The following is a 14,248-nucleotide window of genomic DNA, read 5'->3' as shown; positions in this document are numbered from 1 at the left end:
GACATCATTAAGGATGATAAATTGTCTTCACACGATTCAATACTACACATTGATGGGAAGAAATGCCCCACAACCACATACAACAATATGGATGGTGTGTGTATGTGTGAGTGCTCACGCTCAGTCGTGTCCAACTCTTGGATTGTAATCTGCCAGGCTCCTCTGTTCATGGAATTTTCCAGGCCAGAATACTGGAGTGAGTTGCCATTTCCTACTCCAGGGGATCTTCCTAACCCAGGGATTGAACCTGCATCTCTTGTGTCTCCTGCATTGGCAGGCAGATTCTTTACCACTGAGCCACCTGGGAAGCCCACAACGATATGGATAGATTCTGCAAATATTTTGCTGAGGAGAATAAACCAGACACAAAGAGCACATGCTCTTTTGGTTCTATTTATGTAAAGTTCTCAGAGAAGGCGATGGCACCCCACTCCAGTACTCTTGCCTGGAAAATCCCATGGATGGAGGAGGCTGGTGGGCTGCAGTCCATGGGGTCGCGAAGAGTCAGACACGACTGAGCGATTTCTCTTTCACTTTTCACTTTCACGCATTGGAGAAGGAAATGGCAACCCACTCCAGTGTTCTTGCCTGGAGAATCCCAGGGACGGGGGAACCTGGTGGGCTGCTGTCATGGGGTCACACAGAGTCGGACACGACTGAAGTGACTTAGCAGCAGCAGCATATAAAGTTCTAAAACAGGTGAAACTCATCTATGGTGATAGAAGTCAGAATCTTGATTGCCTTTGGGCTCTGAGTAGGAGGCCCAAGGAGACTTTTGTAGGTACTGAGAAGGTTCTATTTCTTGATTTCCCTGTTGATTGCATGGATGGTTACTTAGTAACAATTCATTGAGAGCTGCATATTTATGCCTCTAGTACTTTTCTTTATGTGTGTTATATATTTCAAGTTTTAAAAGTTTTTAAAATGAAAAACTAAAACTAGCAGTCAGGATGTTTCATCATAGTGGGAGGCAAGGTGGGCATTGGAAGCTATGGGAGAGGGGCAGTATGGGGAGGAGTGGTTGATACCCAGAATAAGTGTGGAAGAAGTAGAAGTGAATTGGAAGAAGTTTGAGAGCCAACACAGTGTGGTGGCTAAGAGCACTGACTCTTGTTCCAGGCTGCTGGGGTTTGAATCTGTGCCTCTTACCTTCCTTGTACCTCAAGTTCCTTATCTGTTAAATGAGGTAGTAATAGTGCTTACAAAATAGGGTTGTGAAGATAAGTGAGATACTATTTGTAGAGTGTTCATAATAAAGTCAAGACATAAAATCATTAATAGTACCATGCACATCTTGATTAAATTAAAATGGTGCCTAGGTGAGTGAAAAAGCCTGTACAAAGGCTTGAGGGTTCCAGAAGGCAATATGCATTTGAAGCATGGCAGAAGCAATTTGTTGTGGCCTAGGTGAAGGATGGTCCTCCGGCACAGGCCAGATCCTGAATGCCAGACTAAGGCTCTTTGACTTTCTCTTGAACACAGAGATACTGACCTGGGCTCTTGCTATGTTGATTTGCCATCGTTGGCCTCCAAGTCATACCTTCTAAGGCTCTCAGGAGAAAGGATTGTTCTATTGAGGTCATGGGAGATGGCAAGGAACCATGATGAGTAAAGAAGGGTTTGCAAAGGAGGGTGGGAGAGGTCAGCTGGACTTAAGCCCGATACCCTACACTCCACCCTGAAGTAACTTTCCTCCCTTAGTAAGGGGGAGAAAAAGTTCTCCAAAAAAGGCATGTCCCCTATGAGGTAAGCACACAACATCCAACAGGCAGAGCTGCAGTGGGAGAAGGCAGGGGAAACTATTTTAAATCAACTCCAACATTCGAGGAATGGGAGAACCCTGGCTGCCTTCTGCCTGTGCCCTTCTGTTTACACTGCCTGAGCAGGTGAGGAGATAAGCACATTTGTGAGGATTTTACAAGTTCCTGATTTCCTCCCATTCCTTTCTCTGGAATAACAGTACTCCACTTCCAGATGGGCAAAAGCACCTTAGTGGATTGCTGTGGCCTGCTTAACAAGTCCAGGTTACCTTGAATTGGGAGAAAGAGTGCTATGTTTCACCATTCAATCGTGATTTTAAAAATTTAACATTTTAAAGTGTGAAATGTAATATACATATAGAAATGTGCATTAGATGTATTAACAGTTATAAAGTGAACACTCATGTAACTTATCAATGCTCAGCTGAATAGAACATTAACAATATCTAGAAGCTCCTGTTGTTGTTGTTCAGGCACTAAGTTGTATATGACTCTTTGTGACCCCATGGACTGTAGCATGCCAGGCATTTTGTCCTTCATTATCTCCCAGAGTTTGTTCAAACTCATGTCCAATGAGTAGGTGATGCCATCCAACCATTTCATCCTCTGTTGCCCCCTTCTCCTCCTGCCCTCAATCTTTCCCAGCACCAGGGTCTTTTGCAATGAGTCAGCTCTTCGCATCAGGTGGCCCAAGTATTGGAGCTTCAGCTTCAGCATCAGTCCTTCGAATGAATATTCAGGGTTGATTTTTCTTAGGATTGACTCGATGGACATGAGTTTGAGCAAGCTCTGGGAGTTGGTCAAGGACAGGGAAGCCTGGCGTGCTGCAGTCCATGGGGTTGCAAAGAGTCAGACATGACTGAGTGACTGAACTGAACTGATCCCAGGGTTAATGGTGACCTCCAAGAGGGCTTATGCCAGGGGGGACCTTCCAGGACTGCTGCTGCCAGTGCCCCCTCCCTGTGGTGAGCCTCTGCCAACCCACGCCTCAACAGGAGACCCTCCAACACTAGCATGGAGTTTTGGTTCAGTCTCCTGTGTGGTCACTACTCCTTTTCTCTGGGTTTTGATACATGCAAGATTTTGTTTGTGCCCTGCAACAGTCTCTGGTTCCCCCAGTCCTGTGGAAGTCCTATAATCAAATCCTGCTGGCCTTCAAGGTCAGATTCCCTGAAGAGTCCCAGTCCCTTTGTCGAATCCCCAGGCTGGGAAGCCTGACGTGGCATTCAGAATCTTCACAGCAGTGGGAGAACTTCTTTGGTATTACTGTTCTCTAGTTTGTGGGTCACCCACCCCGTGGGTATGAGATTTGGTTTTATCACAATTGTGTCTCACTGCAGCTTCTTCTTTGTCTTTGGATTTGTGGTATCTTTTTTGGTGGATTCCACCATTCTCCTGATGGTTGTTCAGCAGCTAATTGTGATTTTGGTGCTCTCATAGGATGAGATAAACACAAGCCCTTCTACTCCACCATCTTAAATCAGCAGTCTACTCCCTTCCCAGTTTTGAACCAGTCTGTTGTTCCATGTCTGGTTCTAACTGTTGCTTCTATTTTTTTTTAACCTTTTATTTCTTTAAAAAATATAAATTTATTTATTTTAATTGGAGGTTAATTACTTTACAATATTGTACTGGTTTTGCCATATGTCAACATGAATCTGCCACAGGTATACACATGTTCCCCATCCTGAACCCTCCTCCCACCTCCCTCCCTGTACCATCCCTCTGGGTCAACCCAGTGCACCAGCCCCAAGCATCCAGTATCATGCATCGAACCTGGACTGTCAATTCATTTCATATATGATATTATACATGTTTCAATGCCATTCTCCCAAATTATCCATCCTCTCCCTCTCCCACAGAGTCCAAAAGACTGTTCTATACATCTGTGTCTCTTTTGCTGTCTCGCATACAGGGTTATTGTAACCATCTTTCTAAATTCCATATATATGCGTTAGTATACTGTATTGGTGTTTTTCTTTCTGGCTCACTTCACTCTGTATAATAGGCTTGTTTCATCCACCTCATTAGAACTGATTCAAAAGTATTCTTTTTAATGGCTGAGTAATACTCCACTGTGTATATGTACCACAGCTTTCTTATCCATTCATCTGCTGATGGACATCTAGGTTGCTTCCATGTCCTGGCGATTATAAACAGTGCTGTGATGAACATTGGGGTACACGTGTCTCTTTCAATTCTGGTTTCCTTGGTGTGTATGCCCAGGAGTGGGATTGCTGGGTCATAAGGCAGTTCTATTTCCAGTTTTTAAGGAATCTCCACACTGTTCTCCATAGTGGCTGTACTAGTTTGCATTCCCACCAAGAGTGTAAGAGGGTTCTCTTTTCTCTTCCTGACCCAGTGATTGAACACACACCTCTTATGCCTTCTGCACTGGCAGGCAGGTTCTTTACCACTAGCGCCCCCTGGGACTTAGAGCTGTTTCTTATTGATGTGCGCCCCACTCAGTGCTACGAAGGATGAGGGGGCTTGTCCATGACTTCGACTGTTGGATGTTATTTCCTGTGTTTTCAGTTGTGAGCTCCTGACAGAAGGGAAACCCAGTTCTCAGCAAACACTGGACCCACAGGGCTTTCGTAAGTGACTTGAGAACACACTTCAAAGCAGCACATCTCTAATGTCTGCAATTTTCTGGAAGAGTTTGAGTAGGATAGGTGTTAGCTCTCCTCAAAAGTTTTGGTAGAATTCAGCTGTGAAGCCGTCTGGACCTGGGCTTTTTTTTGCTGGAAGATTTCTGATTACAGTTTCAATTTCTGTGCTTGTGATGGGTCTGTTAAGATTTTTATTTCTTCTTGGTTCAGTTTTGGAAAGTTGTACTTTTCTTTTTTTCTTTTTTTTTTTTTTTATAAAATACTGGAGTGGGTTGCCATTTCCTTCTCCAGGGGATCTTCCCGACCCAGGGATCGAACCCAGGTCTCCCGAATTGTGGCCAGACACTTTACCATCTGAGCCACCAGGGAAGTCCGGAAAGTTGTACTTTTCTAAGAATTTGTCCATTTCTTCCACATTGTCCATTTTATTGGCATATAGTTGCTGATAGTAGTCTCTTATGATCCTTTGTATTTCTGTGTTGTCTGTTGTGATCTCTCCATTTTCATTTCTAATTTTATTGATTTGATTTTTCTCCCTTTGTTTCTTGATGAGTCTGGCTAATGATTTGTCAATTTTATTTATTGTTTCAAAGAACCAGCTTTTGGCTTTGTTGATTTTTGCTATGGCTTCGTTTCCTTTGCATTTATTTCTGCCCTTATTTTTATGATTTCTTTCCTTCTACTAACCCTAGGGTTCTTCATTTCTTCCTTTTCTGGTTGCTTTAGGTGTAGAGTTAGGTTATTTAGTTGACTTTTTTCTTGTTTCTTGAGGTATGCCTGTATTGCTATGAACTTTCCCCTTAGCACTGCTTTTACAGTGTCCCACAGGTTTTGGGTTGTTGTGTTTTCATTTTCATTCATTTCTATGCATATTTTGATTTCTTTTTTGATTTCTTGTTGTGTTGATTATTCAACATGTGTTGTTCAGCCTCCATATGTTGGAATTTTTAATAGTTTTTCTCCTGTAATTGAGATCTAATCTTATTGCATTGTGGTCAGAAAAGATGTTTGGAATGATTTCAATTTTTTTGAATTTACCAAGGCTAGATTTATGGCCCAGGATGTGATCTATCCTGGAGAAGGTTCCATGTGCACTTGAGAAAGAGGTGAAATTCATTGTTTTGGGGTGAAATGTCCTATAGACATCAATTAGGTCTAACTGGTCTATTGTATCATTTAAAGTTTGTGTTTCCTTGTTAATTTTCTGTTTAGTTCATCTATCCATAGGTGTGATTGGGGTATTAAAGTCTCCCACTATTATTGTGTTATTGTTAATTTCCCCTTTCATATTTGTTAGCATTTGTCTTACATATTGTGGTGCTCCTATGTTGGGTGCATACATATTTATAATTGTTATATATTCTTCTTGGATTGATCCTTTAATCATTATCTAGTGTCCTTCTTTGTCTCTTTTCACAGCCGTTGTTTTAAAGTCTATTTTATCTGAAATGAGTATTGCTACCCCTGCTTTCTTTTGGTCTCTATTTGCATGGAAAATCTTTTTCCAGCCCTTCACTTTCAGTCTGTATGTGTCCCCTGTTTTGAGGTGGGTCTCTTGTAGACAACATATATAGGGGTCTTGTTTTTGTATCCATTCAGCCAGTCTTTGTCTTTTGGTTGGGGCATTCAACCCATTTACGTTTAAGGTAATTATGGATAAGTATGATCCCGTTGCCATTTACTTTATTGTCTTGGGTTCGGGTTTATACACCCTTTTGTGTTTCCTGTCTAGAGAATATCCTTTAGCATTTGTTGGAGAGCTGGTTTGGTGGTGCTGAATTCTCTCAGCTTTTGCTTGTCTGTAAAGCTTTTGATTTCTCCTTTATATTTGAAGGAGATCCTTGCTGGGTACAGTCATCTGGGCTGTAGGTTATTTTCTTTCATCACTTTAAGTATGTCTTGCCATTCCGTCCTGGCCTGAAGAGTTTCTATTGAAAGATCAGCTGTTATCCTCATGGGAATTCCCTTGTGTGTTATTTGTTGTTTTTGCCTTGCTGCTTTTAATATTTATTCTTTGTGTTTGATCTTTGTTAAATTGATTAATATGTGTCTTGGGGTGTTTCACCTTGGGTTTATCCTGTTTGGGACTCTCTGGGTTTCTTGGACTTTGGGTGATTATTTCCTTCCCCATTTTAGGGAAGTTTTCAACTATTATCTCCTCAAGGATTTTCTCGTGGTCTTTCTTTTTGTCTTCTTCTGGGACTCCTATGATTCGAATGTTGAGGCATTTAATACTGTCCTGGAGGTCTCTGAGATTGTCCTCATTTCTTTTAATTCATTTTTCTTGTTTCCTCTCTGATTCATTTATTTCTCCCATTCTATCGTCTACCTCACTAAACCTATCTTCTGCATCCATTATTCTACTATTTGCTGCCTCCAGAGTGTTTTTGATCTCATTTGTGCATTATTCATTATATATTGACTCTTTTTTATTTCTTCTAGGTCCTTGTCAAACCTTTCTTGCATCTTCTCAATCCTTGTCTCCAGGCTATTTATCTGTGATTCCATTTTGATTTCAAGGTTTTGGATCATTTTCACTATCATTACTCGGAATTCTTTATCAGGTGGATTCCCTATCTCTTCCTCTTTTGTTTGGCTTGGTGGGCATTTATCCTGTTTCTTTACCTGCTGGGTATTCCTCTGTCTCTTCATCTTGTTTATATTGCTGAGTTTGGGGTATAATTTCTGTATTCTGGCAGTTTGTGGAGTTCTCTTTATTGTGGAGTTTCCTCGCTGTGGGTGGGGTTGTACAGGTGGCTTGTCAAGGTTTCTTGGTTAGGGAAGCTTGTGTCGGTGTTCTGGTGGGTGGAGCTGGATTTCCTCTCTGGAGTGCAATGAAGTGTCCAGTAATGAGTTATGAGATGTCAGTGGTTTTGGAGTAAATTTGGGCAGCCTGTATATTGGAGCTCAGGGCTGTGTTCCTGTGTTGCTGGAGAATTTGCATGGTATGTCTTGCTCTGGAGCTTGTTGGCCCTTGGGTGGTGCTTGGTTTCAGTGTAGGCATGGAGGCATTTGATGAGCTCCTGTTAATTAATGTTCCCTGGAGTCAGGAGTTCTCTGGTGTTCTCAGGGTTTGGACTTAAGCCTCCTGCTTCTTGTTTTCAGTCTCATTTTTACAGTAGTCTCAAGACTTCTCCTTCTATATAACACCGTTGATAAAAGATCTAGGTTAAAGATGAAAAGTTTCTCCACAGTAAGGGACACCCAGAGAGGTTCACAGAGTTACATGGAGAAGAGAAGAGGGAGGAAGGAGTTAGAGGTGACCCGAATGAGATGAGTTGGAATCAATAGAGGAGAGAGCAAGCTAGCCAGTTATCACTTCCTTATGTGCACTCCACAACTGGACTGCTCAGAGATGTTCACGGAGTTATACAAAGAAGAGAAGAGGGAGGAAGGAGACAGAGGTGACCAAGAGGATAAAAGGAGGGAATCAAAAGGAGAGACAGATCCAGCCAGTAATCAGTTTCCTAAATGTTCTCCACTGTCTGGAACACACAGAGATTCACAGAGTTGGGTAGAGAAGAGAGAGGGTAGGGAGGAGACAGAGGCGACCTGGTGGAGAAAAAGGAGAGTCCAAAGGGGGAGATAGCAGTCAAGCCAGTAATCTCACTCCCAAGTAAAAATGGGTACTGAAGATTGGGTTCTTAAAGGTACAAAATTGATAACAAATACCAAGGAGCAAAGATTAAAAATCTAGTGTAGAGTTTGGAATTTCAAAAATATACTATTAAAGAAAAGAAGAAAAAAAAAGAAAGAAAAAAAAAACAAAGTCAGGAAAATTATAATATATATATATATGAAGTTTGCTTTTAAAAAATGGTCTTTTTTTGCAAAGTAATAGTAGGTTATAAGAGTGAAAATTAAAGAAGTAATAGAGGACTTAAAAATTAAAAAAAAATTAAAAAAAGAATGATTGTAAAAATAGTAAAAATATATCTAGGACTTTCTCTGGTGGTGTTGTGGGTATTGTGGGGTCAGTTCATTTTCGGATAGTTCCTTGGTCAGGCTTATATTTCTCAAGATCTATAGGCCCCTTCCTATGTAGTTGGTATTAATGACAGGGTTTTAATCTATTCCACCTGTCGCTTCCAAGGCGGTTCCCTCTGTTTTAGCTTCTTCTGTTTGCTGGTCTCTTCAGTGTCTGATTTCCACCCTGACACGTAGGGGGCGGTGGTGGACACTTTTTTTAGGCTCATTTGTTCGGTCGCGCTGTGGGGAGGGAGGGACACTGCAAACAAATAACACTGGCGTGTGCTCGCAGTGTCTCGGCCACACTGGGCCTGCCCCCGCTCACGGAGTGTATACCCTCCCTGCCCACACTGCTCAGGCTCTAGGTTGCTCCGCCGGGAACCGTTCGAGGCCAGCCCTGGGCTGCATGCACTTCCCAGGTCTAAGCCGCTCAAGTTCACGCACTCGGGTAGTCTTGTGCCCTTCCTAGGTCTGAGCAGCTCAGGTGATGAGGTGTTTGGTGAGCGTGGTCGCTGCAACTTATCGCCTCCCCCGTCCCTGCCGCTCGGTTTTCTGGGTGTACAACCGGCACACCTTCTCAGGTGGATGTTGACCGTCCAGAACCGAAAGAAGTCTTAGTTAGCAAAGAAGCCTGCTTACAGTTTTGTAGATAATGTCTCTCTGGGGCTGCAATTGCCCCCTTCCGGCTCTGGCTGCCTGTCATTGGAGGGGGATGGTCTGCAGCCGGCTAGTTCTGTTCAGTCCTTTGTTCTGTGCCCGGGCCTGGCGGTGTCTTAGGGCTTTTCGCGTTGTAGCTATCCCACAGTCTGGTTTGCTAGCCCAAGTTAGCTCGCTCAGATTGCCCTTGGGGCATTCAGGCCAGATCCTTACTCTAAGCAATGCAGCCCATGCCTCCCTGCCCAGCCCCCGGTTGCTAGTGGTGGGTGCAGGCGTCTGCGCTGCTTCTCCACTGGGGGAGTTACTATTGGGCTTGTAATCTGTGGGTTTTAATTAATTATTTATTTTTCCTCCCTGTTATGTTGTCCTCTGTGCTTCAAGGCTTGCCACAGACTCGGCAGTGAGAGTGTTTCCTGGTGTTTGGAAACTTCCCTCTTTTTAAGACTCCCTTCCTGGGACGGAGCTCCATCCCTACCTTTTTTGTCTCTTTTTTTGTCTTTTATATTTTTTCCTACCTCCTTTCGAAGACAATGGGCTGCTTTTCTGGGTGCCTGATGTCCTCTGCTGGCATTCAGAAGTTGTTTTGTGGAATTTACTTAGCATTTAAATGTTCTTTTGATGAATTTGTGGGGGAGAAAGTGGTCTCCCCGTCCTATTCCTTTGCCATCTTAGGACCGCCCCCGCCCCCAACTGTTGCTTCTTGACTGGCATACAGGTTTCTTAGAAAACAGGCAAGGTAGTCTGGTATTCCCATTTCTCTAAGAATTTTCCACAGCCTTTTAAAAAATAATAAATCACATACTTGTCATAAAGAATGTTCTACTTGGCGTCTAAACAATTGGGAATGATTTGGTACATTTTGCACCCATGCTTAACTGTCCTAGTCACTGAACCTAAATAAGTCTTTTTCCCCTGGCGTGAATAAAAATACTTCTTTCCAACTTATTCTAGAATTTTTCTTAGGGCCCACTTTCATCTTCTCGACAAACTTTACCTTTTTTGTTATGAACATTTCAAACACAAGGAGTAGTAGCATAAACACACATGCGATCATGACTGGATAATGAATAATATTCTACCATATATGTTTAATCTATTCCATTGTTTTCTTTTGTTGGAATATTTGAAAGCAAATCTCAGGCATTGAATTGTACCCATATATATGATGCTTTTGAACTGTGGTGTTGGAGAAGACTCTTGAGAGTCCCTTGGACTGCAAGGAGATCCAACCAGTCCATTCTGAAGGAGATCAGCCCTGGGTGTTCTTTGGAAGGAATGATGCTAAAGCTGAAACTCCAGTACTTTGGCCACCTCATGTGAAGAATTGACTCATTGGAAAAGACTCTGATGCTGGGAGGGATTGGGGGCAAGACGAGAAGGGGACGACAGAGGATGAGATGGCTGGATGGCATCACTGACTCGATGGACGTGAATCTGAGTGAATTCCGGGAGTTGGTGATGGACATCCGGGAGGCCTGGTGTGCTGCGATTCATGGGGTTGCAAAGAGTCGGACATGACTGAGCGACTGAACTGAATTGACTGATACTTCAGTATGCATTTCTAAAAAAGGAGATAATTTAATAAATCATTATTCCATTATTACACTTAAGCATAGCAATAATTCCTTGGAATGTCTAACAATAAGCAAGCCCGCAATTACCCAATTATCTTTATAATCAAATGTCTTTTTCAGTAGGCTTGTTCTATTCAGAGCACAGTGCACTGTTTGATATGGTTCTTTAGTGTCCCTTAATCTGGAGCACTTTGCCCCTTAATCTCTCTTTGCACTTTTTGTGTCATGCCCTTGACTTATTGCAGTTGTGCTGTAGCACAACAAAAGGATCCCCAGCCTTTTTGGCACCAGAGACCAGTTTTGTGGAAGACAATTTTTTCCTGGAATGTGAGGGGGTGGTGGTTTTAGGATGATTTATGCATTACATTTACTGTGCACTTTATTTCTAATCTAATGTTGCCGCTGATCTGACAGGAGGTACGAGCCACAGCCTGGAGGTTGGGAATCACTCCTGTAGAAGGACTCATCTTCTGAATTTGTCTTTTTGCTCCCTTGTGGAGTCATTTAACATGTTATCTACTTCCCATTATTCCTGGAGATGGTCTTAGCTCTGAGGACTCTGTTGCATTCAGGTTATTAAGAACACTTCATAGGTGGTGATGTGAGATTCCTATTTCATACCAGGAGGCATATAATATATGGTGGTTCTGCTTTTAATGATGTTAAGATTCATCAAGTGAGTTAAGGTGGTAATAGCCTGATACCTCCCTAGGAAATTTCCCCATCAACCTTTCATTTAATGATTTCATCTATTGCTCTTCCCAGGTGATGCAGTGGTTAAGAGTCCACCTGCCAATGCAGGAGATGCAAGAGATATGGGTTCATTCCCTGGGTCAGGAAGATACCCTGGAGTAGGAAATGGCAATTCACTCCAATATTCTTGTCTGGAGAATCCCATGGACAGAGGAGCCTAGAGGGCTACAGTCCATGGGGGAGAAAAGAGTCGGACATGACTGAGCACACACATTGATGATAGTTGCCTGGTTCAGTTATTTTATTAAGATTTTCAGAGTGGCCATTTTAAAAAAATTCTGTCACTTTTCTATATTTATTAACTGGCACTTTTATATAAGTGAAAAGTATCCTTCATTAACTCAGGCTATTGGATTGCACAAAATACAGTTAATACAGGAAAGATAACATAAAGATGTAATTCTGTCATTAAGGAATACTAATTTTAGAGCAAAGAGTTGATGCCCTATTGGATCATACTGATATTTCCAATTCAAAGTGAATATTCCAAGGTGTTTATGCAATTTTAAAATTTTGCACTTCAAAATTGGCACTTTTAGATGGAAGATCTTGGTTCTGAACAACATTTATATAATGGCTTCTTTGCAGTAAAGTAACAAAACCAGTATTTCTACCAGTATTTAGATTCCTGAAAGAAGTCTAAACTTTCTTAGCAGCTCTATATGTCCTTGGAATGTATTCTGTTAAGGGCATACATTCAAAACACGGTGTTCCAAAGTTGTTGGAAATAATATATTGTCTTTGGAAGCTATGTCATGAATGTTATATAGTGAGATTTTTTTCAGTTCCATTTGTTTTCAATTTTTAGGGATTAAATTTTAATCAAATTTCAATTTTTGAATATGTAAAACATTTTTATGTTTTCAATATATAGTCTAAACTATATAACTTCCATCCTGTCCCTGCACCCTGTTATGCCCTGCCCATCATAGGTCACTTTTAAAAAATGAGTTTTTGGTTTATCCTTGCAGTGTTGCTCTTTGAAAATATAAGTATTAATATCTACCTATATGCTTATATATGTATATTTATATATACCTATATATCATACTTTGCATTCCCCACTTTCTTCTGCAAAGATAGCGATTGGATATGCTGTTTTACACCTTATGCAAGTTTCTACTGGGTGCTTGTTCTAATCTCAGCACAGTGCTGAGGTACTCAGGCAAGAGTCATACCACCATGTTCTAGTGTATTTTTTTCAGTATTACAGTTAATTAGACCTGCTGCTCTTATCTCTCTTTCAGGAGACAGTGCTCCTGGGTGCTGCCTCAGTGCTACTTATTTGTGTCCCAGTATCTTGCAGCAAGCACTGACAGTGACAAACACATGTCCCTCAGCATGTCAAAAGAATAAACATATTTTTAATTATACAAGTGATGCATGGGAACATGCACACTGTGAGACACACAGCACAGAAGTATATGGAATAACAAGCCATGTTTTTCCCTCACACTCAGATCCCACTGTACTTGGCTGAAACAATTATTCCTACGGTGACTGCCAAATGGTGATTTTCTAATTCTATTATTATTCCTTCTACATTTGTTAGTTCATATTCTACAATAAGGAAGAGCTCTCTCTCTTTTCCTTCCTTTCTTCCTTCTTTGTTCATTCATTTAGTGTTGTCATATGGATTTGTGGATTCTTATTTTATTCAATGCATTATAAACTGCTACATACATTATTTGTTTTGATGCCCAAATTGTTCCAGAATTTGACAAGGAGAATCCTTTCAAGCTTGCTTTTGCGTCCTTTTGATATATCCATTATCCTTTGAACATTCCAGGCTCATCTTATACTTGTTCTGCCCCAGCTCTGGAATCAGCCATTTCCTCAAGAAACTAGTCTTGGTTCCTTTTGGAAGAGATACCAAAATATGGGCATGAAGTGTGCCCATTGTTGCAACTAGGAGTCATTGCTTACAGTCCATCTCAGTGGACAGAGCTGGTGTGTATGTATATATTCCTAAACACACATACACACATTATCTATCATCTGTCTTTCAACCATATGTCTATATCTATCTATCTATGTAATCTCTGATTCATCTTAAGATCATTAATTCATATTGGCACTCCAATTCTAATTTCAAACCACAAGATTCATTCTAGCTGTACCCCCTTTCCATATTTCTAACTCCTTTCTTATACAGTGAGAAATCTGGTTCTCAATATTCACAATATTTTTACTTATTTGTTCAATCCTAGGATATGCATATAGTTGTTTTAGAACTGCCAAGTCACTACTGTGAAAAATAAAGCTGCTAACTAGTGCTTAATATTTGTTTACAGGGTTTTTTTTTTTGTTTCCCCCATTTGGTGTAGTTTCGTTATTCATTTGAAATAGACTTATTTGTTTCTGTTTGTATTTCATTTTGTTTCTCCCTTTTCTTTGTTGATTAAGTAGAACATCAATATAATTTAAAAAAATTGAAGTATAGTCAATTTATAATGTATTACTTTCAGGTGTATGCAAAGTGATTCAGTTATACATATATACATATACCTATTATTTTTCAGATTCTTTTCTATTAAAGGGTCTCTTGATGAGAAAGAGGAGAGTGAAAAAGCTGGCTTAAAACTCAATATTCAAAAAAACTAAGATCATGACATCTGGTCTCATCACTTCATGGCAAATAAATGGGGAAATAGTGGAAACAGTGACAAATTTCATTTTCTTGGGCTCCAGAATCACTGTGGATGGTGACTACAGCCATGAGATTAAAAGACGCTTGTCCTTGGAAGGAAAGCTATGACAAACCTAGACAGCATGTTAAAAATCAGAGACATCACTTTGCTAACAAAGATCAGTCTAGTCAAAGCTATGTTTTTTCCAGTAGCCATGTACAGATGTAAGAGTTGGACCATAAACAAGGTTGAGTGCCAAAGAATCGATGCTTTTGAATTGCGGTGCTGGAGAA

The sequence above is a fragment of the Ovis aries genome, chromosome X (assembly GCF_016772045.2).
Source record: "Ovis aries strain OAR_USU_Benz2616 breed Rambouillet chromosome X, ARS-UI_Ramb_v3.0, whole genome shotgun sequence".
In the NCBI taxonomy this organism is placed as follows: domain Eukaryota; kingdom Metazoa; phylum Chordata; class Mammalia; order Artiodactyla; family Bovidae; genus Ovis; species Ovis aries.
Note: the sequence above shows the minus strand (reverse complement) of the source record.